A 27,472-nucleotide genomic window follows, 5' to 3' on the forward strand; every position below is an offset into this window, starting at 1 on the left:
ATTCGACCCTCAGGATGGTCAAGCCAGGCGTGGGGAAACTGAAACTACTTGGCTGGCCAATGAAATGCCTCAATCCGTCACCCCATAATGCCCTAAAGATAACATTTTTGTTGCGTGCAGTGATATGCAAAGGGTTGGAAAGTCAGTAATGAGAAAAAATGGTAAGAAGGGACCCTAGCACCGTGAACAGTTCCACTTACAAATACAGAATTACTCCTCAATCCCGGTAGTAACTCAGGTTGCTGAGATGTGCAAGGGGGGCCTCTAAGGAAGAAAAGTGAAGATACAGTGGTTTCAAGGGAAGGCTCTAGAGTGAAACTACTTGATTTTGAATGATGGCTTTATCGCTAACCAGTTGTTTGGTAAAGTACTTGAAAAGCAAAAAGACACTGCTCCGTGCCTCAGTTTACTCATCTATGATTCATAGAAATGCACCTCATAGAATCATGTGAACATTAAACTGCATTAGCTCAGTGTTTATCATATAGTATCAAGAAAGTATTAGCTATTATTGAGTACCACCGAGTAACATTTATTGTGTCCCAAGCTTGAGTGTCAGGTTTGCTAGGAATTTTTACAAGGATTATTCAATCTAATCTGCAAAGTAGGTTTTATTATTTCCCATTTTATAGATAAAGAAACTCATACTTAGGTTAAATGACTAGCCCATGGCTACACAGCTAATAAATGGCAGAGGTAGACTTTAACTTCTAGGTCATGTAAACCCATGATCTTCAAAATGTTTTTGCTCATATAGTCCCTGGCACATTTTTAAAAAAAGATTTACTTCTATAATTTTCATTGTAAGGTTAATAGTTGCAAAGAATAAAGTTTCCAGCATGTTGTAAATATTGATGTTTCAAAATAAAACTCTTTTCTCACTCTTCTTTTTTTTTTGTTTTTTAGAGGGGAGTAGAGAGAGAAAGTATGAGTGGGGGTGGGGGTTGGGGCAAACAGAGAGGGAGAGAGAGAATCTTAAGCAGGTTCCAGGCCAGGCAGAGCCCCACAGGAGGCCTGATCTCACAACCTGGAGATCATGACCTGTGCCGAAATCAAGAGTCAGAGGCCCAACTGACGGAGCTATCCAGGTGCCACTGTATCACTCTTCTAAATGTATCCTGTAGAATGTAAGTTCTAATGGTTAATACCATTACCTGTGAAAAAAATTCTTGAAAAACTCTTTTTAATAGTCAAAAAGTTTGTATTGTTCCTTTCCTTCCATGAAGTTGTTTTTCCAACCTAATGACCCTCATCCAGAATTTTATCCCCCTGGTTTTTATGCTTCACAATATTTTGTTGATTGCTCTATCATACTTTTTCTCCACAATAAAAAATACACGTATAAATTTTACTTTAAAAAAGTGCCTATGTTACAGAGCTAGGACAAACAATCCTAAAATTTGTACGGAACCACGAAAGACCCCAAATAGACAAAGCAACTTTGAAAAAGAAAAGCAAAGCTGGAGGATCACGACCCGGACTTCAAGCTATACTACAAAGCTGTAGCGATCAAAATGGTATGGTACTGGTGCCAAAAGAGACACACAGGTCAATGGAACAAAATAGAAAACCCAGAAATGAACTCACAAGTATGTGATCAATTAATCTTCAACAAAGTAGGAAAGAATATCCAATGGGAAAAAGACAATCTCTTTAACAAATGGTGCCGGGAAAACAGGACAGCAACACGCAAAAGAGTGAAACTGAACCACTGTCTTACACCAAACACAAAAATAAACTCAAAATGGATTAAAGACCTAGATATGAGACATGAAACCATTAAAATCCTAGAGGAGAACACTGGCGGCAACCTCTTTGACATGGGCCTTAGCAACTTCTTACTAGATTTGTCTCCTGAGGCAAGGGAAACAAAAGCAAAAATAAACTATTGGGTCTTCATTAAAATAAAAAGTTTCTGCACAGCAAAGGAAATAATCAACAAAACTAAAAGGCAACTTATAGAATGGGAAAAGATATTTGCAAATGATATATCCAAACAAGGGTTAGTATCCAAAGTATATAAAGAACTTAAAAAACTCAACATGCAAAAAACAAGTAATCCAATTAAAAAATGGACAGAAGACATGAACAGACATTTTTCCAAAGAAAACATACAGATGGCCAACAGACACATGAAAAGATGCTCAACATCACTCATCATCAGGGAAATGCAAATCAAAATGATAATGAGATATCACCTCATACCTGTCAGAATGGCTAAAATCAACAACACAGGAAACAACAGGTGTTGGCAAGGATGTGGAAGAAAGGGAACCCTTGTGCACTGTTGGTGGGAATGCAAACTGGTGCAGGACCTCTGGAAAACAGTATGGAGTTTCCTCAAAAAGTTAAAAATAGAGCTACTCTATGATCCAGCAATTGTACTACTAGGTATTTACCCAAATGATAGAAAAATACTAATTCAAAGAGATACATGCACCCCAGTGTTTATAGCAGCACTATCAACAACAGCCAAACTATGGAAACAGCCCAAGTGTCCATCAAATGACGTGGGATAAAGAAGAGGCAGCATATATAGGACAATGGAGTATTGTTATTCAGCCATAAGAAAGAATGAAATCTTGCCATTTTCAATGATGTCGTTGGAGCTATAGTGTATTATACTAAGTGAAATAAGTCAGAGAAAGACAAATACCATATGATTTCACTCACATGTGGAATTTAGGAAACAAAACAAATGAGCAAAGGGGAAAAAAGGACGGGAGAGAGAGGCAAACTAAGAAACAGACTCTCAACTATAGAGAAGAAACTTGATGGTTACCAGAGGGATGTGGGTGGGGGATGGGTGAAACAGGTGATGGGGATTAAGAAGTGTACTTGTGATGAGTACCAGGTGTTCCACGGAACACCACGGAAGTGTTGAAACACTCAATTGTATACCTGAAATGAATATTACACTGTACATTAACTAACTGGAATTTAAATAAAAACTTTAAAAAAATTTCCTGTGCTATAATTTTTTCTCTGAATTGAATTATTCTAATTACTGATAGTAATTATTTAAATATAAATATATTACACACTTAATAAAATAAATTTTAATGAAATTTATTAAACTATAATTCATTAAATTTTTAAAATACTTATTAAAATAAAATTTATTAAATGGGGAATAATTTATTAAATATTTATTAAATATAATTTATTAAATTTATTTATTTAAATTTTATGATTTATTAATAATTTGTTAAAATACAAATATATTACAATTTAATAAATATTGAACATAAATGTAAGCTATTGGAAATGAATCTTCGTGAGATACATGGGAGTCACAGGTGTTTATGCAACTTTGTTTAAAGGAAATATCAAAACGCCCCTTAGCTTGGCTTCTGGGACTTTTCCCTCAGGGCAATGCATTTTGGAGAGGTGTGGGGTATGTGAGAGGAATTTTTTCTTTTGGAAAGGAGGAGAAAGGCAATTATAAAAGACACCTTTCAGGCAAATCAACGTTTGGAAGGAGACAATATGAGCTTTGAGGTTCTGGATCTTGAAACTGGTGACTTAAAACTCCGTGTCTGTCTGCCTTTTGGAAAGTCCTCGAGTACTAAGATGACCGCACGCTCCTGTTGTCCTGGTGTAATTATTAAGAGTGCCCCCTGTCACTCTCTAACTATCTCAGTTTGGATGATATTATTGGTCACCCCATTAAGTCCTTTCAGCTTTCCCAAGGGAACACGTATTCACATTTGAAGACCACTCATATAAACCAGGAGGTGCCTGACTTATTTCCTATTTCTTTCTTTCTTGCTAAATTTCTACAATATGTTGTATACCTGTTTTGTGCCACACATCATCAGTTACCTTGACATCCATTTTGTCATTGTAGCATCAGAATTGTCATGTGAGGTATTTTTATTGTATTCTTCTTTTCCTTTTTTGCAGAGAAGAAAGCTGAAAACCCAGAGAGTTTAAATGACCAGTCACAGCTAAAAAGTGGGTAACTCAGAATCCACGCCCTGTCTCCCTGTCTTTAAAGTCTCTGCTTATCATCAAGGCCAGCCCCCAGGCCCCCAGTGCAGGGCACACTGGCTTGTGTGGTTGGTTCCCTTCTCTGGGGTGTGGGGTCCCACCTTCTGAAACCTCCTCCAGGCTCTCTTTCATAGTCTTCCCTCCACACTGTCTCTTCATCTCTGTCCTGATTCTGTTCATCAGCATCTCTTCTCTGGGTGGCTACACTATGCCCGACCCATTTGGTCGGCATAGTGCTGTATATGTGAATATTTGACTAAGGTCAGTCTCCCCCTTTGAACACTGTAAGCCCCAGGGTGGCAGGAACTGTCTGATTGCCCCACCTTTATATCCTCAGCGGCAAGCTCTTCAAAATGCTAACTTCACCATACCACAGACCCACTTAAGCCAGTTTGGTGCCTCCCATAAGGATAAAGCCTGAACCTTACCAAGATTTACAACACTCTTTTCCAATAGACGTGTCAGCCCCTCTGAACGTTCTCCTTTCCTTCTCCACCCCCCTACGCCTTGTCAGTTTGTTCCACACATGTGTCTACCTCCCAAACCTGTCTTCCACTCGTATTTCAAATCCCAGCTTCGATCCCTAAGCAGCTTTCCTGGGCTCTGTGCACCAGTCTCTGCCCCACTACTCTGGGGCCCATCCGGTGGTGTGCTGGAGCCAGCTGGTACAACCCGTCAAAGCCAATTGCTCACATCACTTCCTGCTTCAGTGTTGCGTGATGTCATATTGGCATTTCGAAATTGGCCATGGAGGGAGTATTTATGCCATAGAAGTTGGCAAATGGTACAAATCAGGTCTTTTTTTTTTTAATTGGTTGGTAAACATTAAGCAGCACAATACTGTGACCCTCCAAAGTTTTCATAACACTCTTCATTTCTTCATTTCTTCAGTGAATATTTATTCACTGCCTACTCTGGGTCAGATACCATTGTCGCCGCTGAGGATATAAAGGTGGGGCAATCGGACAGTTCCTGCCATCCTGGGGCTTACAGTGTTCAAAGGGGGAGACTGACCTTAGTCAAATATTCACATATACAACATAAAATAATTATGTTAAAAACAAAAAATGCTTTAATGTGTCAGAAGATATTTGCCCTAGTCTAAGAAGATTTTCCTGAGCTAAAAATCTAAAGGCTGATTTTGGGTTGAGGAAGGAACAAGGTGAGGGAATAGCACTGCAGGCCAAAGGAACATGTGCTGTGGTCAGAGAGAGCAGGAACCTCAGGAGCAAAGGAAAGTGAACAAGTGTGGCTAGGAGGGGGCTGGGAAGCTTGGTGGGAGAGGCAGGTGCAGAGCGAAGGCCACACAGAGTTTTGAAGGCTCTACTAAGGAGTTTCACTTTTATCCTAAGAGGAGTAGAAAGGCATTGAAGTGTTTTCAGCAGGAAGACCACCTGGTGTAATGGAAAATCAGTACAATGCGATGGTTGAGAAATCAAGTCTGGAGCCAGGTTACCTGGCTTGGGAATGCTGACTCTGCTGCTTGCTAGTATCTTACTAGTAATTTCTCTGTGCTTCAGTTTCCTCCTGGGTTAAATGGTGATAAAATAATACCTACTCTATAGGGCTGTTTATGAGATTGTAAAGCTCTGAGAACAGTACTTGGCATATCATAAGTGCTTTGGAAGTGCTAGTTCAATTAAATAAATACAAATATCTTTGACATGATACCTGAATGTCCTGGGTATCTGTGATCTAACGGGGGATGCAGACATAAATAATTATAACGTGAAGTAAGCACAAAAGATATGGTAATAAAAGGATAAGGAGAAGCTTGCTTTCCAGGGGTTGTTATGAGCAGAATTGAGGGCATAAAGGATGTTCCTGTTGGAGAAAGCAGCACTAAGAGCCTTAGAGTTACACAAATATCACAAATGTCACTCTGAAGCTTAAAGCCTAGTGTAGGAAACAGATGTGAAAGAAAACCAACAGGGAAAAATATATTGTAGAAGTACAAGCAAGGAGTGATTAACTTTAACTCCAAAGCAAATGGGAGGTTTCATGAAGGTGGGCCAGCATTGTGGATGACTGCATGGGCTCTGGAATCAGGTTGGCTCAGTTTAGAATGCTAACTTTGCACCTTACTAGTTGTGTGACTTGACTTCTTTAATCCTCAATGTCCTGCTTGCTAAAGCAGGAATAATAATAATAATAATAATAATAATAATAATACCTAGCTCATAGGGTTGATAAAAATTCACAGTTAATGCATGAAAAGTCTTAGCATAGAGCACTCAATAAACATTAAGTTATTATTACTATTACATTATGAGATGAACTTTGAATGAGAAGGACTTTGATCAGCACTAAAGGAGTAACATGAGAAAAGGCCCAGAAGTTGAAAAGCATCTGACACATTTAAAGAACAGCAGTCAGTGCCGCTTAAAGTGTGATGATCACTGCCAATCTGTGAACTGTTCTTACTGGTCCACAATGAGATAAATATAGATATTGAGAGTATACATTTATAAATTAGAAGAAAACAAATTTTACACTTGTATACTTGTACACTCATAATGAAAACTGGGGCTTATAGTTTTTGTGCCTTGTTTCCACTTTTTCTAGCAAGTTTTTAAAGATTAATTGGTTTGAGAGAGAGAGAGAGAGAGAGAGAACTCAAGCAAGCAGGGTGGAGGGGGGGAGGGGAGAATCCTCAAGCAGACTCCCCACTGAGCCGGGAGCCCAAGTTGGGGGGCAGATTCTCAGGACCCCGAGATCACAACCTGAGCCCGAATCAGGAGTCTGCCCACTTAACCCACTGAGCCACCCAGGCGCCTCTGTAGCAAGTTTTTAATTGCATCTTACAAAAATAACAGTCCATGACTGATTGAAAAGAATAAAAACTTGTCCTGTGCCCCAGATAGTTTTGAGAAAAAAGTAATTCAATGAGGCTGGATATAGCACCACAGAGATGAACCTGCAAGAGTGGGTCAGAATCACATTGTGAGGAACTTCTAGGAACCTTGAATGTCTCAAAGTTCATACTTTATTCCACGGGCAACAGGGTTAATAAAAGTTCACAGAAATTATTAACTAAGGGTTATGCGTATATAGGTAAATGGACATTGCACGCTTTGCACTTTTTTCCCCCAGTGAGCATGTCGTTTTTCTCTTTTATTTTTTATTAAAAGATTTTTTTTTCTGGTTATGAGGAGAGACCTGAATTGCTCTGTGTTTCACAAAGATAACTGTTTGTATTTGATAAGAGTGTGCTTAAACAAAGAAATTCAAATTTATCAAAACATAATACGTTGAAAATACCTGAGCACACTCTCTGTGACCAGGAATGCGTGTGACTTGTTGAGATAAGCTACACCAGGTGCTCAGATGAGTGTCTTTTGTTCCTGGGCACCCTCTGACAAATAATGCATAAACGGAAGAGAATCGACTCACCCTGATCTCGCAGCTTGGGTTATCCCCTGCACGACTAACCCCACCACCTCTCTAGCAATCCTGCAGCGGGCCAAATGGGAGAATAACATTGTTTTGTTTGTTGTTGTTGTTTTAAAAGATTTTATTTATTTATTTGCCAGAGAGAGAGCACAAGCGGGGGGGAGTGGCGGGCGGAGGAAGAAGCAGGATTCCAAGGCAGGACTCCATCCCAGGAGTCTGGGGTCGGGATGTGAGCTGAAGGCCGACCCTGAACTGGCTGAGCCACCCAGGCCTGGGAGGGGGGGGGATAACGGTTTAATAATCAGCGTTTGACAGCAAAGCCTGGGGTTCCAGCCTTCGTTTGCCAGGCTCGGAGACAGGCCCTAACCCGTCACGTTCTCCTTTCAGCCTCACAGCCCCGTCCTTCCCTACCTGCACAGCCACTCATCAAAGCACAGGTCGCCTCTGCCGTCTTTCGCCTTACCTGAGGCTACACACTTTCCGAAACACCCGGTGGCCCAGAACCCCAGGCCGTGGGGACCCGCCAGGGTGGGAGGGCGGCTCCTGAGTCTCTTCCGTCCCTCTATAAACAAGCAGGGGCTAGGGGCGCAGGGCCCAGCCTGTGACTCTCAATTTTCCGACGGGCGCCAGAACTCAGAAGGTGAGGAGCCATCCGGTCGACCTGTGGCCCTCTGGTCGCCTGAGCCCGAGGCCCCCTGGCGTTCTGGAGTCGGAGTCCCGGCCGCCGTGCCCCCCGCACCCCCGACCCCGGTGCCCCCCAGCCCCTCGGCAGGCAGCGCCGAGCCTTTCCGCCCGCGGCGCAGTGGGGGCAGGGCCGCAGTCACCAGACGGCGCGGAGGGCTCCGGGCGCGTCAGGGGTGTGGCCGCCGCCACCTGAAAGCTGGGCCGCAAGTCTGGCCCCGGGTGCCGCCGCCGCCGCCGCCGCCCCCAAGAGGCCCCACAGGTGCGTTCGCCGCAGCCCGCCGTTCCCGCGGGCGGCGGGGTCGAGGCCCGGGCTCTTTCCGCGGGCGGGCTGAGCGGGTGCGGGCCCCGGGGATGGCCTTGCAAGTCGCCCATTCGTGGGAGCGACGGACGGACGGGGCTGGGAGGCCACGGGGACGCGCGGGCCGTGCGGCTTCCGTGACGACGGAGGACCGGGCCCAGAAACGGGAAGCCGAGCGCCGGCGTCGGAATGGAGGAGGATGCTGCGGAAGTGCCGCGGGCGCGGCGGCGGCGGGGCCTTGCCCAGAGCGGCGCCCTCCCGCAGGCCGCGGGGCTGCCCTTCCCCCGTCTGCAACGGGCGCCCCTCTTCCCTAGGCCTCCAGGGCGCGTTATCCGAGCTCCTTGGAGTTGTTTTCCCGCCGTTTACCTTGTGCTTTCGCTTTTGGTGTGCGCGCCTAGGCTCCGCTCAGACTCCTAATCACGAGGGCAGAGCCTGGCTGGCTCGGGAGGGACTCGGTGGTGCTCCCTAAGCCGTGGAAGGCATGGGCCAGTGCCCGCGAAACAGAACTGATGAGTGGACACTCAGTAGGTGCATGCCAGCCTAGGAAGGAATACAGTGCAGGCAGGGAAGACGGGTGTACTACAGCTCATCTTCTGGTGGGTTGGTTTCCAAAAAGTTGTGCTAATGTTGCACTCTCGTAAATCGAGCCATTCACTTAGAAGGAACTTTATTTTATACTGTTTTTAAGGAAATAATCACCGGAAGCGCCCCCTCATATTTCCAGTTTGGGTAGATTTTTGTAAATGCGTTGATTAAAATACGCCGGGGATTTTTCTTGCTTGTGTTTTGTTTTCTGCTGCGGACTTTTGAAGAATCATCGTCACTGTAATATTATTTACTGTATTTCTGTAAGATAAGGGTGAATCTAGAGGTAGAAACACATGACTCTGATTTTAGTAACTTGTTTGTAAAATCAGACATTTCTCTTGAATTCAAGTTTGTGAAGAATCTTGTTTGTTTTCCTGAGATAGGTACTGGCTGATTCGTGAGTGGCTGAAGAAGGCTGAATGTAGCCCAGAGAGGAAAATGAGAGACATTTGCCTGGGCGGATGCTTTGGAAGTAACATAGGCTGAGTCTGGTTAATACTATTGGTCACTGCATCAGTTCTCTAGGTTCCCAGACTTGAGTTCCAGAAAAGCCAGATGACTTTGGACTTGTCATTTGATCTTTGTAGGTCTCAGTTTCTTAATCTCCCAAGATGAGGGAGGGTTGGTGGGGCCCTTTCCTGAGTTAGGCTTCTAGGATTCTCTTTCATCAGGGGTCAAAGGTGAAATGTAGGTGACTTCATGGAATTCTGCTCACTTCAGCCTGTCTGTTTGGGATTCTGTAGAATCTTGGCCCTACTTTCTTCTCTGCAAATTACAGCTTATTCCTTATTCTTCTCCGCATCTGTTGCAAAAGGATCTGGGGGTTCAAGAAGAGAATAATAGACTCCTGGCTGGCTGGTGGGGAGAAGGAGAGGCAAGACTTTACTCCGCGTTGCTGGAGGCTCCTGGGCCTGGGTCTAACTTGTTTCCAGTGCAGCCCAGACTGACAGTGCCATATATCTCCAGTGTATCTGGGGAATTATATCACTATTAATTTGCATGCATTTGAAATTAGTTATTATAGATCACAACATTTTGGAGCTGGAAGGGCCTTAGAGATTTTTTTAATGGCACTTAAAAAGTCATTTTACAAACATATTAAAATATTTTTTGCATGCTACATTTAACAAACACAAAGTCCCAAACGTGTTAAGTAAAATAAAATTAATGTTACCTACTTCAGTTATTTCAAGTCTATTGGGAGAAGTGGGGCCAAAAGTGGTACTTGGTGAAAAAGACCAACTTTCTTGAACTCTTTTCCCAAAGAGCCATTTATGAGGTCATGTGTTGTTCAGGCATGGAATGTAACAAAAGTTGATATTTATGGGTCACTGACCATGCGGCAAGCACTGTTATGTTTAATTTTTTTATTTATATTGCCCCATTTAATCCTTACTATAAACCTAAGAGCTAGATAGTATTGTGATTCCCATTCAACCTTCCTAAGTAGAAACTGCTTGGAAAATGGGAAAGTCAAGTACTCAAAATATAGACAGTTGGAGTCAGGGTTTCTGCCAGAAACATAGGCAGTCTCTGCTAGGAGAGTCTGTGTCATGTTAGAAAATGAGGTCTCTGTGTATGTTCTGGGATATGTATATATAACTCTGGGGCATTGTGGGTAAATGAATTTAGGATGGGGGCTTGGGGATGGAATGATTAAGACTGAATTATAGAGAATTGGTTGTTATATCATTTTGAAAATTATTGAATTCCACTGGGACTCTGGTAGACTCTGATACATTGACCTAAATGCACATGCATCCTAATTTTCAACATGTTCAGACTTAACCAATTTAGGGAGTGTAAAATGGGTGACATCAAGAGCTAGCATCAGCTTAAGAGCTTTGGACTGTGAGTACAGAGCATTATTATTTCCCGGGCTAGCTTTGTGTCCTTGTTAAGGCTTTGCCTCCCAACCTCCTTTATAAGAACAACTCCTATTGCAGGAAAAGTACAACAGCTCTATCCCTGTAATCCAGGGATAAGATTGCAGGACCCTTATAAGTAATTGATGAGAACAAAAAGAAGAAAAGAGGGGCCCATAAAATAAGTGGAAAATTATTTTATTTCTTCTTTGTCAGTCAAGTTTAGCTTCATGGAAGGCAGAGACCTATGGTGGCCGCTTGAAAAACTGAGAGCACATGCCAGTTTGATTTAGCTCAGGAGGCTGAAACTTTCTGCCCTGAAGGCTGGTGTGATAGAATAGACCTTCCCATTGCTCACAATATTATGAAAAAAACATTAAAGCAACAATTTTTATTACTTGCCCTGGAGCTAGAGCTTTAAAATGTACTTTCTTCTCCCCCTACCCTCCCTAAACCACTTAGCTTTTAAAAACAAACAACCCATTCATGTGTTTGCCTCAGTCAGATTATTAGTCCTTTCTCTTTACTCCTAGGCCCTGTTCCTTTAATGCAGTGGAAAAAGTAGGACCTGTGTGCTTCTAGGTCTCTGGAATTTTTTCTTTAGTTATTATTTTATTTAGCACATGTTAATTTTGGTGGCCATTTATTGAGTGTGTACTGTGTGTCGGATTAAGATGAATGAGATACAGAGTTTAATTAGGAAAGTGACCATTCTGCAGATAACTGCCCTATAGGGTGATGTTAAAGTGGGGGCATTCGTTCTCCTAGCAAAGAGATATGGTTAGAGCTGGGGAAGACTTCAGAAGGCAGGTGAGTTTTGACCTTGATTTTGAAGCCTGAGGGCCAAGAGGAGGGAGAAGGGCATTCCAGGCAGAGAGAACTACATTGGCAAGGCCTGGCAAGGATGAACGTGGCGTTCTCTGGGGAGAGATGGGAGTTCTGTGTGGCCTCAGTAGAGAGATCGTGTGAGGGTGGGGCCATGTTATCTAGATTTTTTTTTTTTTTAAAGATTTTATTCATTTATTTGATAGAGAGACAGCCAGCGAGAGAGGGAACACAAGCAGGGGGAGTGGGAGAGGAAGAAGCAGGCTCACAGCAGAGGAGCCCAATGTGGGGCTTGATCCCAGAACGCCGGGATCACGCCCTGAGCCGAAGGCAGATGCCCAACGACTGCGCCACCCAGGCGCCCCATGTTATCTAGATTTTATCACAGCGTGGATACTCTGTTTCAGAGTTTTTTTTAAGCAGAGTTTTTCATCAGAGGAGTTTTATGATTGGATTTTCTTTAGAAAATAGCTCCAGCAATAATGCTTTGGAGGAACTGGAGATGGAAAAGCCAGGAGGCTGGAAGACCATGAGGCTGCCGTTGCTATAGCCCAGATGAAATAGGGGAAGGGTCTAAACTAGCACAGGTTTGAAAGATATTCAGGAAGTAGAGAGGGCAGGATTTAATGACCAGCTGGATATGGGAAATAGGGCCGAAAAGAATTCTGAGGTTTGGGATTTGCTTGGCTGGAAGAATGCAGATGCCACTAAAGAGACTAATCAATATAAGATGACGAGGAGGTTTCAAGAGAAAAGCAGTGAGTAGAGACAACTATGGGACATCCAGGGGAGACTCCTAGTGTACAGCCTTGACTGTAGCTGCACTGCGACATCATACAGTTGGGACCTGCCAAGCATTGCCACTGGTCCTCAGTCTGAAAAGAAAAATCAATTCAATAAATCTCTTAAAAAGAAGGAAAAAGAAAACCATGTTGGACTTGGCTAATGACCATTGCATCACATTTCATGTGTTTGTTAGAACTCCAATTCTTATGTAAGTTCCAGTGAAGGAAAAGAAGTTGGACACTCAAAGCGTAAGGGATTACTATAAGCCACCAAAAGAAACCGAAATAGAGTGACATAGACAGGAGTGGTTCAAAGGAACGCAGGTAAGCAAATGGCAGGAGTGTAGCAGAGAGGACCGATCGCTGTCGACACAGGTGTAGGCAGACTTGGAATATAGAGAAGAAATTTGAGCAGGCTCTTCCAAATAACTGTATTTCTTTAATGGTAAGAATATCACAGGCTTTGGTTTCTTCTCTTATTCAGCTTGTCAGGAAGAGACAAATAGGAGATTGTTCAGAGGTGCTGGGCAAAGGGTTTGATCTTACTTTGCAGAGAGAGTGTTGGGAGACTTTGAACTAAGGGAAGAATAAAAGAGGTAGAGTAAGATAAAATGAAAAGGATAATGATTAGGAGGAACTCTCAGAACATTTAATGAGTTCTATGACCAATAGTTGCTAACAAAGAAAAAGGGAGATTGATATAGTGTTCCCTTAGTGTTGTGGTATTAGACTTGCTTGGAAAAAAGACTACATTAGCATGGCACCTTATATTTAAGAAGAATTTTTACATTTGATTGTTATATGAACCCTGAAAAGTAGGTACAGCCAGGCACTATTACCTTTCTTTTATAACTTAAAAATCTGAGTATTAAGCAGGCTGTAGTTTGCCTCAGCTCTGCTAGCTGGCAAGAGCTCCAAGCCTTCTGACTTCCAGTCTGCTGCTCTGTCTGTTGTATCAGAGCCTTGCTTTGCCTTGGAACCCTGGCCTTTTATAGTGTGTCCCCTCCACCCCCTAACTGTGTCACATCATGTAAAAGTAAAGCAGATGATATTTGAAGGCCAACAAAGCCAAGATTTCTCAGGATGAGGCAGTGATAGAAAGTATCTTTAGCACCAATTCTGCTATATACTGTGGGGATGGTCATGAAGGATTGTATATAGAGAATATTTGTAGAAATCTAATGATACTTTCAATGCAATAAGAGAATCTACAATATGTCTTAATAATTAAATCTTTCATGAGGCAAATAACCCCTTTATAAAGTGAACAATTAATCACTCCTTAATATATTTGTCTAGAGAAATCCAGACTTTCAAATATGGGGTTTGCTTAAAGCAAGACACATCTGCAGGAAGCTACATCTATGTTGATTGTATTATATGTTGAAGACTTTTCTAATTTGAGTATCGTGTATGGAAATGGGGAACTGGAGTTGGATCCCTTAATCATTAGAGACCATTGTACATAATGATTTGCAGTTAAATCCATCTAGCTACCTTTACTGCTTACAAAGCATGGACAAATAGGACATTGGGTAGGGTGAAGCTCAGCTGGGAAATAGAAAAGCCCAGCACTGGCACTGCCCTGGTGTGATGGTGGGACCCACAAGAGGCAGTTGTGAATGTAAATGTAAACAGAATCGGCCAGGGTAGGGAAACCAGAGACTCTTATGGGCCTTAAATTCTACATCATTTTTAAAATGAAATCAGCTATAATTCCAAGGAAAGAGTATTAACACTAGATCCAGGCTTGTTTTATGTTATTGAAAGATAAAATCTGTAAGGAAGACAGAATAGTTGTGACTTTTTATGGGCCAAGCATTTAAAAATACTTACTCTCAAAATATATAAAGGAAATTGTCAGAAGTGCGAGAAGATGACCAGTTTATAGGAATACCTTAAGATCTGTTGTTACAGGGCAAACGAAATAGGCACAAAAGGTAAATGGTAGGATTTGAATAATGTAACTAATGAAGTTGAAGAATATAATTCATAAGGACGAACAGGGATATAGGAAGTTCCAATAATATGACATTCTTAATATTAATAAGATAAAACAGTTATTTATATGTGAATATATATGTGTGTGATGTATATATGTGCACATTATATAGGTCTCTCTTATTTTTTATTTATTTATTTATTTATTTATTTTTTATTATTTTTTTTTTAATGATTTTTTATTATATTATGTTAGTCACCATACAGTACATCCCCGGTTAGGTCTCTCTTATTTTTATCATATATACATATATATATATATAAAATCTCTTATTTGCAGAAAATTCATTTCTTCCTTGGAACATTTATGAAAGATTGTTAAAAAAAAGTCAAATGAAGATTTCAGTGAATTCTAGAGTCCTGCTGGCCTAGTGCCTCTGTTTTCAGTTAGTTTTGGACTAGGTTGAAACAACAAAAAGAAAACATCCTCTTTCTTTCATGGTGCTGTCAAGGCACTCATGTAGTCATCTGCCACCTTCGTATACACATGTCCTTTTTGTGCCCAGAACATCATTTTGAGATTCTGTTACCATTATCAAAATATATCGGGTCTGTGTTATCCATGTCTAATCCAAAGATGCACTTGTTACATTTGATTAAGTGTTGTAAATCATCAATGCCATGTGTATTATATTGCAAAATTTACTGTCTCAAACATTTGGCTGTTTTTTAACAGGGTTTTTCTTTTCACTAGCTTTTCTGAACTAAAGTTTACAGAAAACCCGGGGCCATAGGAAGAGTAGAGAATCTATGGAGGGTCGCCAACCCCAGTTAAGCTCTTTGAGACGCAGAGGGCAAATCCTGGAAGTCTGCACTATTCTGACATTTCATTACCTACTCATTCTAAATTTTAGAGTTTACTACTTAAACAAATCACTCAGTAGCACCCATGTTCTCTAGAGTTTAATGGTTGAGAATATGGGCCAGTTTCCTGTGTTTAAATCTCAGCTCTGCCAGCAACACCTGTGTGACCTTGGACCAATTACATAGGCTCTCTATCCCTCATTTTCTTCATTTGTAACATGAAAATAATGATTATAACTGCTTGTGTCCATGCCCTATTCCCCGGAACCCATGACTATGATAGATTATGTGGCAAAGGAGAATTAAGGTTGCAGATGGAATTAAGATTGCTAACTATCTGACCTGAAAGTAGAAAGATCATCTTGGATTATCTGGGTGGGCCCAATTACCAGTGGAAGAAGGAGCAGAAGAGGAGTCAGAGAGTTAGGGAGATGTGACTATGGAAGACTGGCCAGAGAGATGCAATATTGTCTGCTTTGAAGATGGTGGAAGGAGGCCATGAGACAAGGAATGAGGGTGGCCACCTGAAGCTGGAAAAAGGCAAACATCCCCTTCTAGAGCCACCAAAAGGAATGCAGCCCTGCCAGCACTTTGATTTTTACCTGGGGGGGGGGGGGTCCCATGTTGGACTTCTGACCTACAGAACTGTAGGTTAATAGGTTTATTTTATTTAAGCCACCAAGTTTGTGGTAATTTGTTCCAGCAGCAATAGAAAAAATAATGCATTTTTCTGTAGGTTTGTTGTGGGCTTAAGAAATGTAAACATTTAGGACAGGCCTGCCACACCGGAAGTGCTCAGTCAATATCAGCCACTATTGTTATATTGATTGGTAGTTTAGTTTCCCTTCTGTCTTTGCTCCTTTGTCATAGTTGTCTTATGATTCTCTAAGATTGCTGGAATCCCCGGTGCCCTCAACCTGACCCGCACGGTGGCCTGAGGTGTTTCTCACTCTCACGGTAGTCCAGACTCAGTGTCCAGCACTCTGTCAACATTACCACGCAGGTATTCTTACCAGTTTAAGGCTCCAGTGGCTTCTGCTCCAGGTAAGCTGGTCTGGGCTTTACCTGTCTCTGGGTTTACCTGTCTCTTCAGATTTTAAGGTGGTGGTTTACTCTGCATCCTTAGTTCCCTGCTAGGCCCAAGGAAAGTTGATGCTTTTCAGTTTGTTCAGTTTCCTTTATTGTGGTAAGGACAGGAGTGATGACTTTCAAGCTTTTACGTTTTGGGGCTGAAATTGGAAGTGAGGGCAATGCTCTCATTACCCTGTGGCTTTAAGGAGCTCCTCTGTACTCAAGAGAGCTTCATCTCTACACTTGAATTCTCTCTGATTTCTCTTCTCTGGTTTTTAACTCATCAGCAGTTTCATTCCCAAATATGCTCTCTCTGTGTTTTGTCTTGTGGTTAATGGCACCTCAATCAATGGGATTATAGGTAATGTGATGTGTCTGAAATACAGGGTACAAAACGGGCTCAAAATCTGGGAGGTTATCCTTAACTCCCCTTTTCCTCATCCTCCAAAATTACTAAGTTAGCAAATGCTGTTTATGTCTACCTGTTATAGTTCCTAAATTTTTCTGTCTCCCCGCTCTCACCATCCTTTCTGTCACTGCCCTAGTCATACCCCTTATTGTCTCTTGCCTTGCCCAGGCAGAATCTTTTAAACCACTTTATCCTCCATGCTGCCTCAAGAGTTGGATCATAGGCTGGGTCGTATTACTTCCCTCCTTGAAAGACCTAAGGTTTGAGAAATTGTCTGTGGAACAAAATCTAAACACCTAGTATGGCATTTAAGGTTCTTAAAAATCTGGCATTAAATATATTTCTGGGTGCATTCTTCACTTACTGTGTTAGTTTGCTAGGGCTGCCATCACAAATACTGCGGACTGGGGGGACTTACGTAGCAGAAGATGATTTTCTCATGGTTCTGGAGGCTGGAGGTCTGAGATTAAGGTGCCAGCAGGTTTGGTTTCTTCCCGGGCCCCTCTCCTTGGCTTGCAGTTGGTTATCTTCTCGCTGTTTCCTCACAGTCTTTTTTCTGTTCACACATATCCCTGGTCTGCCTGTGTGTCCGAATAGTCTCTTCTTATAAAGACCCAGTCAGATTGTACCAGGGCCCACCTTAATGCCCCCATTTTAATTTAATGACCTCTTTAAAGGCCCTGCCTCCAAATAGAGTCATTTTCTGAGGTACCGGATTAGGACAGGACTTCTACATACACATTTTGGTGGCGGGGGCGGGGGGTGGGGCACAGTTCAGCCCATAACACCTCCTATATTTCTCCATGTATTCTGTATGTGTTGTACCCAGTCTCATCCTGAGTGCATGTCATGACCTGGGAAAATTTTAAAAAATACTGATTCCTAGGTGCTCCTTAACTGTAGGTCCTGAATCAGTAAGTGTGAAAGGGGACCGGAAATACATTTGTTGTGTGCATGTGTGTGTATTTCAATTTCTCCCCAGTGCATTATAACACCCCAGCTTCCCTAGACTTCTTATCGTTTCTGGGGAAATTATAATTGTTCAGACCTTTGCTCATGGTTGTTCTTTGACTAGAAATACCCTTCCCACTATACAGCTATGAAAATTAATGTGTCCTATAAGGTTGAGCTGAAATACCATCTTCTCTGTTATTTCTTCCTCATTCTCTCCTGTGATAATCCTTCAGTACTTTATCATGACTTTATTGTAAGTACATGAAAATTTCTTTCCTTCTGTATGATAGTCATTTGCCTTCCTCTTTCACTAGCTTCCTGAGGCCAAGGATGACATATTCCTTCTTTCTATATATCTGAAATGTTTGCCGTTGCTGTGAGCATAGTAGGTAATCAATCAATGTTTGTAGTATGAATGAGTGAACTCATTAGTAAATGATCATAATTTTTATGGCTTTTTATACAGTGAAGACCATTGGATAAAAAATAAGCTTATCAAATGCAAAACAAGTGACAGGATTTTTATTTTTTAATAATTCTTGGAATGATTGCATCACCTAAGACCTGGTTTCTCGGCAGGGATCTAGAGTCTGGCATTTTCTTTTTGTTAGTTTTTCAAAAACGACTAAAACTTCAACACTCTACTGTCTAGAGCTGGAGTAATCACTTGCCAAATCATTTCTCCAAAGCCTTTTCTGAACCAGGACAGGCAGTTGCGGAGATTGGCGGGAGGAGGACTGATGTCTACTCACCGGGGTGGAAGGGGGAAGAAGGACTGTGCTTTGAAAACACAGATAAGCCTGTGGATGTGGAAATTTACAAGGCTCAGAGAGCCCTGAAACATCTTTAAAAGCCGAGCCCAGCAGAATAATGGGAGGCTGTGTGCTGGCTTGGCATTGGAGCCTGTCTGGCACAAACTACACTGTAAACAACTCTTCAAACATTTGCATCTGCATACATGACATTAGATTTTCAAAATGTCCAATTAAACACTTGTCAATGGAAGAAATGTTTGTTTCCTCAGCTGACCCGGTGTCAGCCTGGCCTTTCTGATGGGGAAGCACTTCAGCTGATACTGTTGTGTGCTCTTCCTTTCTGGACCTGATCTCGTCCCTCTTGTTCAGACAGAATTCTTCTTGAAAGCCGTGGAGACTCTGCCAAGCTCGGGACCATGGGATTAGGTTAAGTGACTGAAGAAAAATACCGAGGCTATGAGTGCTTCTCAAACCCAGGAAAACCTCCTCAGTGCTTTCGTTTCTTTTGCACAATTCTAAACTCTTGGTGCTTGAAAATTTATAAAAGTGAGAGAAAGAGAAAAGGGCATTGCTGCTATGTGGTGTTTTGTTTTTTAAATATAATTCTCCTAAGGGCTGGATTTATTTTTTCAACATTTCAACGAGTCTGTTTTGAAGGAGTGTTAATAGTGGTGTTGTGTGTGTCTGTGCGTGCAGTGTGCTGATGTCCCTACCCTTAAGTCGCTGTGATTGATCCGGCAGTGAAGGTTTTGGAGCTATGATGTAGAAACACAGGGGAAGAAAGGAAGGAAAGAAGGGAGAAGAATTAAATTTAGATCATTTGTTAGAAAAGTTCAAGTTGTATACGGAAATAGAAAGCTGTGTGACCTTAAGCAAATTTCCCAATACCGGCCTCAGTTTCTTAATCTGTAAAATAGGGGATATGCTACCAAAAGCATCAAAGGTTATTGTTAAGATTAAGTAAAAATGATTGCTGTGAACTGCTTCCAGTGGCACTGCCACATTGTAAGTGCTCAACAGACATTAGCTAATAATGAAATACTCTTTAGACAGAAGAAGTTTAAGCATTCTTGTGTGGTAAAGGGAACGAGCCAAAGAGAGGGAGAAAAATTAAATAATTGGTATAGTATGAATAGAGAATTTGGCTTTGCAAAGGAGGGTGGGCAATTCTTTCACTGGAGCATGAGCTGAGAAGGGCTGTGTAAAGGGATAGAAAAATTGTGAGTTGAGGATGAAGAAAGCCAAGCCATCTCATGGTTGTAACATTGTATCCCGAGTTATGTGGAAGAGGAGATCTTGTGCTGAGCATGTGGGGAGTAGGGGCGGAATTTGGGGCTTAAGGAGAGTGGAAAAACTCTGTAGCAGCTGCAATGGGGAATTTGATAGGGGTCAGCTGAAGATAAATATAAGAGTTGCGGAGCAATGCAGAGCACCTGGCTGAGATCAGGCAACCTTAGAGTATAGTGGAGACATATGATATGATTAGGTAAATGTGGATGCTGGTATTACGGAGCAAGCAAGCACAGGGAAAATTCAAAACTGGTTTTGAGGGATAGGCAAGTAAGTGAGGAGGAAAGGCAAAGGCAATCTAGGGTGTTAATGAAAGCATTATTGGAATCACCACCAAGTAAGGTTGTGAGCCAAGATTAATCTTTAATGGTGAGTTGAGTGGATAGAATCACAGTCAGACTGGAGATGAGAAGGCGTCTTCGTTCAGACTGCTGTAACAAAGTGCCGTAGACTGGTGGCTTATAAATAATAGAAATTAGTTTCTCACCGTTCTGGAGACTAGAAGTCTGAGATCAGGGTGCAAGCATGGCTGGGATCTGGTGAAGGACCTCTTTGGGGTTGCAGACTGCCAACCTCTCATTGTGTACTCAATATAGCAAAAGAAGGGTTCAAGAGCTCCCTAGTGCCACTTTTATATGGGCACTAGTCCCATTTATGAGGGCTCTATCCTCGTGACCTAATTACCTTGCAAATGCCCCACCTCCTAGTACCATACATTAGGGTTAGGATTTCAACATTTGAATTTCCTGGAGGACACATTCAGCCTATTGCCGAAGACTCTTCTCTTAGCCAGCCAACAACAAAATCTGGCTGCTACTCTGTGTTGCACATGCGCTATATGATGGAGACACAAGGATGAGGGAAACACAATTCACTTTAAAAGCTCAGAAGCATTTATTGAACTTCTACTATATATTGGACAGATAATCCTTTTGACATTGATCTTTCCCTTGAAAAGCTTTAAGACTAGTGACATGATGTGGATAATTTTGACTTAGGCTGTGGTAAACTTTGAAGGAGGTGAGGGGAGGGTCCTGGGATATCACTGAAGAGGACATTCAGCCCTACCTGTGAGAAGAGAAGTCAAGTCAGGAACAGCATCCTGGAAATGATCATGCCTGAGCTGACTCAAGATGGTTCTAGGAGAATGGGGTTGAAGAATGGCAGAAAGGGAGAGGAAAAAGCAGAGCGGGGGCGGGGGGATGTTTTGGTCAGGGAAGATAAGAAAAGGTTTCAAAGAGAAGGTGATAATTGAGATGTGCTATGAATAACACTATTGCTAAGTGAGAGAAATAAAGAAGACCAGAATTAAAGTGGTGAAAATTTTATTGGTAGGGACAAAAGGAAGTGATGTAAGAGAATAGAATGATGAAATTTAGTGGCTGACTGAATACACAGATGCTTTTGTACTTTTGAGCCTGAGTGATAGGGGCAATTATGATTTCATTAACAGAAAAAGGGAAATCCTCTTTCTAAGTTAAGAGATGATTTTGGGGAAGTTGATAAGGTTGGTGATGTTGAATAAGGACATTTGGTTGGAAGTGAAAGCAATCCAACTAAAATGAGGTAAAACTAAAAGAATTTATAACTTTCATAGCTGGAAAGTTCAGGGATATAGCTGGCTTTAGGCATGGCTAGATCCAGGACACAAATGATATAATATGGGTCCATCTCTATCCCTAATTGTCTATCTTTCAGCTTAGCTTGTCCTGCTTGGTTTCATTCTGCAGATAGGCTTTCAGTATACAGTAGGCAAAATGGGTGCCTAAAGCTCCAGATTCACATCCTAGCAATCTCAGTGGAAACAACTTTTTCCCCCACACATGAATACTTTATTTTACCTTTTCTCAAGTATAATTTTATTTATTTATCATTTATTTATTTAAAGATTTTATTTATTTATTTGACAGAAAGAGAGAGTGAGAGAGGGAACACAAGCAGGGGGAGTGGGAGAGGGAGAAGCAGCTTCCTGCCAAGCAGGGAACCTGCTGCAGGGCTTGATCCCAGGACCCTGGGATCATGACCTAAGCTGAAGGCAGATGCTTAACGACTGAGCCACCCAGGCACCCTGTCAAGTATAATTTTAAAAACACAATTTATTGTAAATGTTCAGTCTTCAGTGTAGTCTGGTTGAAATACTATAATTTCCTTCCAATAATTTGAAGTTTCAAATACATGTATTTTCTAAATTTATTTTATTTTCATCAATCTAGGAAACTACTAAGTTCCTCAGATTTTTATTCCTTCATATATTTATACCATTTTTATCACCAACCCACTCATTGGACTTCTCTGTTATTTTTTACTAATCAGAAGACTCAAGAAAATCCTGTTTTAAAAATCGTATTTGCATTGTCTTCATTTGCCATCGCATTTACTGTGGTTAGTGCAATTAATGCAAATAACTCAAACAGCTTTTATTCAGCATCTTTTTGATTCCAAACACTGAAATATGGAGGAGATCAGAATACATAGGTACATAAACAAAGCTCCTTTCAAGGCAATCATGATCTACTGTCAGAGACAGAAATGCAAACATAAAATTCAAATAAACTATCCTCAGGAAGAAAATGAGTAGAAGGCTCTGAGAACCAAGAAAGCAGAGACCCTTTCTCCTGCTTTTTTGGAGGGAGGCCATAAGGGCTGCCCTAAGATAGGACAGAAAAAGTACAGTGGTAGATCAATGTGCAGAATTTTGGGGGAGAAAGATTGGGAGTCAAGGCTGCCCACCGAGTTTGGAAGATTTGTATTCCCTATTTCAGAAATAGGGAACCCTGAAGGAAAGACCTTGGGGAGAAGAGATTATGAATTTAGTTAGGCTTTGAAAACATTTGCAGATGGAGATACCTAGCAGGCATTTGAGAATGTAGATCTGGTTATAGAAGACAAAAACAGGGTTTAGGACTAGGTGTAAAGAGACACTGAATATGATTAAGTTGGGTAAGAAAAGCAATTGGGTGATAGAATAATAACCAAAAAATCCACTCTGGTAGATCTTGGAGGCATCTAATGTAAGCATAAAAGGAACATTTAAAAAACAAATCCCAGTGATAGAAACACATTTGAGCTCACATCCTTTAGCAAGGAGAGGTTCTTTTCTTAAAATATAGTTAAATTAAATTAATTTATTGATTTTCATTTATTTAAACTAAACAAACAAACAAGCAAACAAACAAAACCCAGAGAGTTCACACATTTCTCTCCCCCCTCCCACCTCTGCCTCTTGCAACCAACAGTCTGTTATCTGTATCTATGATCTTGGTTTTATTGATTGATTCCAAATATAAGAGAGATCATATAATATTTGTCTTTCTCTGTCTCACTTATTTCACTTAGCACAATGCCCTTGAGGTCTAGCCAGGCTGTTGCAAATGGCAAGATTTCATTCTTTATTATGGCTGAATAATATTCCATTGTGTATATGTACACCTTGATTTCTTTATCCATTCATCTCTCAGTAGGCACTTAGGTTGTTTCCATATCTTGGCTATTGTAAACGATGCTGTAGTGAACATGGGAATGCATATATCTTTTTGAGTTAGTTTTGTTTGGATAAATACTCAGAAGAGGAATTGCTGGATCATATGGTAGTTCTATTTTTATTTTTTGAGGAAACTCTATACTGTTTTCCATAGTGTTTATGCCAGTTTGCTTTCTCACCAGCAGTGCACCAGGGTTCCCTTGTCTTCACATCCCCACCAACACTTGTTATTTTTGTCTTTTTGATAGAAGCCATTCTCACAGGTATTAAGTCATATCTCATTGTGGTTTTGAGTTGTATTTCCCTAATGATTAATGATGTAGAGTATCTTTTTGTGTACCTCTTGGTCATCTGTATGTCTTCTTTGGAAAAGTGTCTACTCAGATCTTCTGCTCATTTTTAAATTAGTTTAATTAATTTTTAATTGTTTTTTGGTATTGAGTTGTATGAAAACTTTATGTATTTTAGATATTAACCCCTTATTGGATATGTAATTTGCAAATATTTTCTCCCATTTAGTAGGTTCATTTTCATTTTGTTGCTGGTTTCCTTTGCTTTGTGGAAGCTTTTTAGTTTGATATAGTCCCACTTGTTTATTTTTGTTTTTGTTGCTTTTCCTTTTGGTGTCAGATTCAAAAAAATCATCGACAAGAGATGTCAAGGAGCTTACTGCCTGTTTTCTTCTAGGACTTTTATGGTTTCAGGTCTTATGTTCAAGTCTTTAATCCATTTTGAGTTCATTTTTGTGTGTGGTGTAAGATAGTGGGCCAGTTTCATTCTTTGTGCAGTTTTCCCAACACCATTTATTGAAGAGACTACCCTTTCCCAATTGTATATTCTTGGATTCTTTGTTGTAAATTAATTGGCCATATATGTGTGATTTTATTTCTGGGCTCTCTCATCAGTTCCATTGATTTGTGTTTGTTTTTATGCCAATGACATACTATTTTAATTATTATATCTTTGTAATGTAGTTTGAAATCAGGGAGTGCGATGCCTCAAGTTTTTTCTTCTTTTTCAAGATTGCTTTGGCTATTTGGGATATTTTGTACTTCCATATATATTTTAGGATTGTTTGTTCTCTTCCTGTGAAAAATGCCATTGGAATTTTGATAAAGATTGCATTGAATCTGTGTATTGCTTTGGGTCGTGTGGACATTTTAACAATATTAATTCTTCCAACCCATGGGCATAAAATATATTTCCACTTGTTTGTTTCTTTTTCAGTTTCTTTCATGAATGTCTTGTAGTTATCAATAGATAGATCTTTCACCTCCTTGGCTAAATTGATTCCTAGATATTTTATTTTTTTGATGCGATTGTAAATGGGATTGTATTCTTAATTTCCCTTTCTGATATTTTGTTATTAGTGTATACAAATACAACAGAGGTTGTGTACTGATTTTGTATCCTGCAACTTCACTGAATTCATTTATGATGACTTTTTTTTTGTGTGTGTGGAGTCTTTAGAGTTTTCTATATATAATATTATGTCATCTGCAAATAGAGACAGGTTTATTTCCTCCTTTCCAGTTTGGATGCCTTTTATTTCTTTTTCTTGCCTAATCACTGTGGCTAGGACTTCCAGTTCTGTGTTGAAACAACTCTTATTTGCAACATCCATATGTTTTAAAATATATTTTATTATTATTCAGATGTGAAGAGTCATCAGATCAGGAAATGACTGCCATTGGAAAGATATTTTGTTACATTTCCCAAGAGGAGGGGCATGCCATGCCATGTGGAGCCACACAGGGAAGCACCAGGGTCAGGTAGGAGGCAGAAGGAGTGAGGGAAAAGCATGTGCAAAAGCCTTTATTGTAGTTTTGGTGAGAAAGAATGGGTGAGACAAAGTAAATAGGCTTAGGATTGGTTTGAATAATTTTAGTGGGCTCTCAGGTATATGAACTGTCTCAAGTTGTCTGGTCCCTGGCCCTGGGTTGATTAGGACAGGGAAATATTGGCTGAGCATGTGAGAGTTAGATAGTGGAGATGGTTTGAGAGTATTGGTTTAAGTTGGTTGGTTTACATATGAAAGGAGTGTTCTCAGGAAACTCTAAGAATCAGCTAACCTTGGGAGGGGCAGTTCCTCCTGATCAATGAAGCCCAGGATGTCAGAGCATCAAGAATACAGAAAATAGGAAAATGTAGTTGATATGCCATATATCAATATTGTTGAAGATTTTGATTGGCCTTACTTGGACCATTCTGTCTCTGTAGTTTGGGTGTAGAGTGTGGGATGAGGAATGGTACTGTGATTGACAATCAACTTAGACCAGAGTGTGGGGATCAGGGAGGATGACCTTAAAGAAAATGAAAACAGAAAATGGGGAAGTGTGCTGAGAAGTCAAAAACCATAGCTACCATAGTCTACTATGATGTGCCTGTAGCCATCTTGGTTGAGGTGACCAGTTCAAAAGTGGCTCTGGGCTTCTAGATTCCAGACAGGTTAGTTTTGTTTAAGAGCTCTCAGTGCACAACGTGCAATGCTCCTTGGCTTGATGTCTTTTCTTTCTTTTTCTTTTTTCTTTTTTTTTTTTTTTTAAAGATTTTATTTATTTGAGAGAGAGAGAGAGCAAGCAAGAAAGTGCATGAGCTAGGGGGTGGGGAGCAGAGGGAGAGGGAGAAGCAGGCTTCCAGCTGAACAGGGATCCCCACATGGGGCTTGATCCCAGGACCCGGAGATCATGACCTGAGCTGAAGGCAGACACTTAACTGACTGAGCCACTCAGGAACCCCTTAATGTCTTTCTTTTTTCCTGCTTTTTTAGAAACCTATAGAGTTCTTGAAATTCAGTATCTAAACATAAACTTATCATTTATGTTTTCTGATCCTCTTGACTAGGTACCAGTATTTTCCTCAATGCCGGCAACAGAAACCTTAGCTTTTTTTTTTTTTTTTGGCCCTCTTCCTTCCCGTTATGTCAAATCATCTATCTTTTTCTGAAAGCTCTCCTAGATTTACTCCTTTCTTCCCCATGTTTGCCACTGCCTTTCTAGTTAGGCTCTTCATTACCTTTCTAGTCTCTTCCTTTCAATCTGTCTTTTAAAATATTGGCAGATTTCTCTCACTGGGAAAAGAGCACTCCCACCCCCAAGATCAACCCCCCAGTTATTTGAACATTACCCAGAGAGAATGGTGTGTACACGGCAGAAGGGTGAATGTCTGAAGACCTAAATTCGAGTCACTCCATGTTTCACTCTGTATTTCATCAAAGATATTTGGTGGCTTCAATGAGAAAATGCATGTTTGAAAAATCTTTGTAAACTGTAATATAGTTCAGATGATGATGACTTCTTTATTTCTTCTGTGCTGTGTGAATACTGAGTCATTTTCAAAACTCTGATTTTCAGCCATATCCCCTCTAAGTGAATTCCTCTCTGTCCGAGTTCATTTCTATCTTTGTATCTTTCTACTGTTCCCAGAACTGAAATACCCTTCTTTTTGCTTTCCTCTCAGTCAATTAAAACATAATTATCTTTAAAAGCCTGACAGCAGTCCTGCCTCTCTTATGAAGTCCTTTTTAATGATCCAGATCACCCTTTTTCTTTTTTTTCTTATAGTTCATTTTCACTGATTTATTCACTCTTTAATTTTTGCTTATCTTTCGGTCTCCACTGTATATTTTATGCTTCTGAGGACAGGAATCTTGACTTGCACTTCTTCTGTACCATGCATGGTTCTGATTGTGTAGTTTTTAAATAAATAGTTGCTAATTAATTAATTGTTAATTGGGAAAAAGTAATAATCTGCAATAATTGCACTTTGGATATACTTTGTGGGCTTCTCTTTTCCTCTTGGGAAGAAATCATTGTGGATTGATTAGACTGACAGATGCTGAAACAATTTAGTCTGATTTAACAAACCCTTCTTGAGTTCCAGAACATATGGGCAAGTGCTAAATAAATGTTCATTTGTTCACTTATTCAGTCAGCAGATATTTACTGGGTCTCCACTACTTTCCCCACACTGTGTGAGTTACTGTAATACATGCGTACTCGTAGACATTCAGACATTGAGAGTCCAAACATGAATCTGATGTGGACTTCATCTTCAGTTTGCTTTGCTTACATGGCCAGTGGTCGCACCATTGGATGACTGTAGGCTTTACAGAAAAGTAAATGCCATGCTGTGGTTACACAAAGAAAGCAGTAATTAATTTTGACTTAGATAGTTCTAGAAAGGATTCACAGAGGAGGTAATATTCAGGAAAAAAATGAAGCATGCAGGGAGGTGGTGTTGACACTCATGTTTGCTTTGTGAAAATTTTGTACTT

The 27,472-nt window shown here is 40.8% G+C and overlaps 1 protein-coding gene across 4 annotated transcripts in view; it reads left to right on the forward strand.

Annotated features, from left to right (window-relative positions):
* Nucleotides 1–8,200: 8,200 nt before the first annotated feature.
* CPQ (carboxypeptidase Q) overlaps nucleotides 8,201–27,472 on the forward strand; it is a 439,474-nt gene continuing 420,202 nt past the window's right edge. For 2 of the 4 annotated variants that reach the window (XM_040625806.1, XM_040625807.1), the window contains exon 1: nucleotides 8,202–8,329. The gene's annotated coding sequence lies outside the window, so the exon portion shown is untranslated. Of the gene's footprint in view, nucleotides 8,330–27,472 lie in introns of all 4 variants that reach the window. The other 2 variants (XM_040625805.1, XM_040625804.1) reach the window with 2 other exon arrangements.

Source organism: Ursus maritimus, unplaced genomic scaffold (genome assembly GCF_017311325.1).
Source record: "Ursus maritimus isolate PB19 unplaced genomic scaffold, ASM1731132v1 scaffold_9, whole genome shotgun sequence".
NCBI classification, from domain to species: domain Eukaryota; kingdom Metazoa; phylum Chordata; class Mammalia; order Carnivora; family Ursidae; genus Ursus; species Ursus maritimus.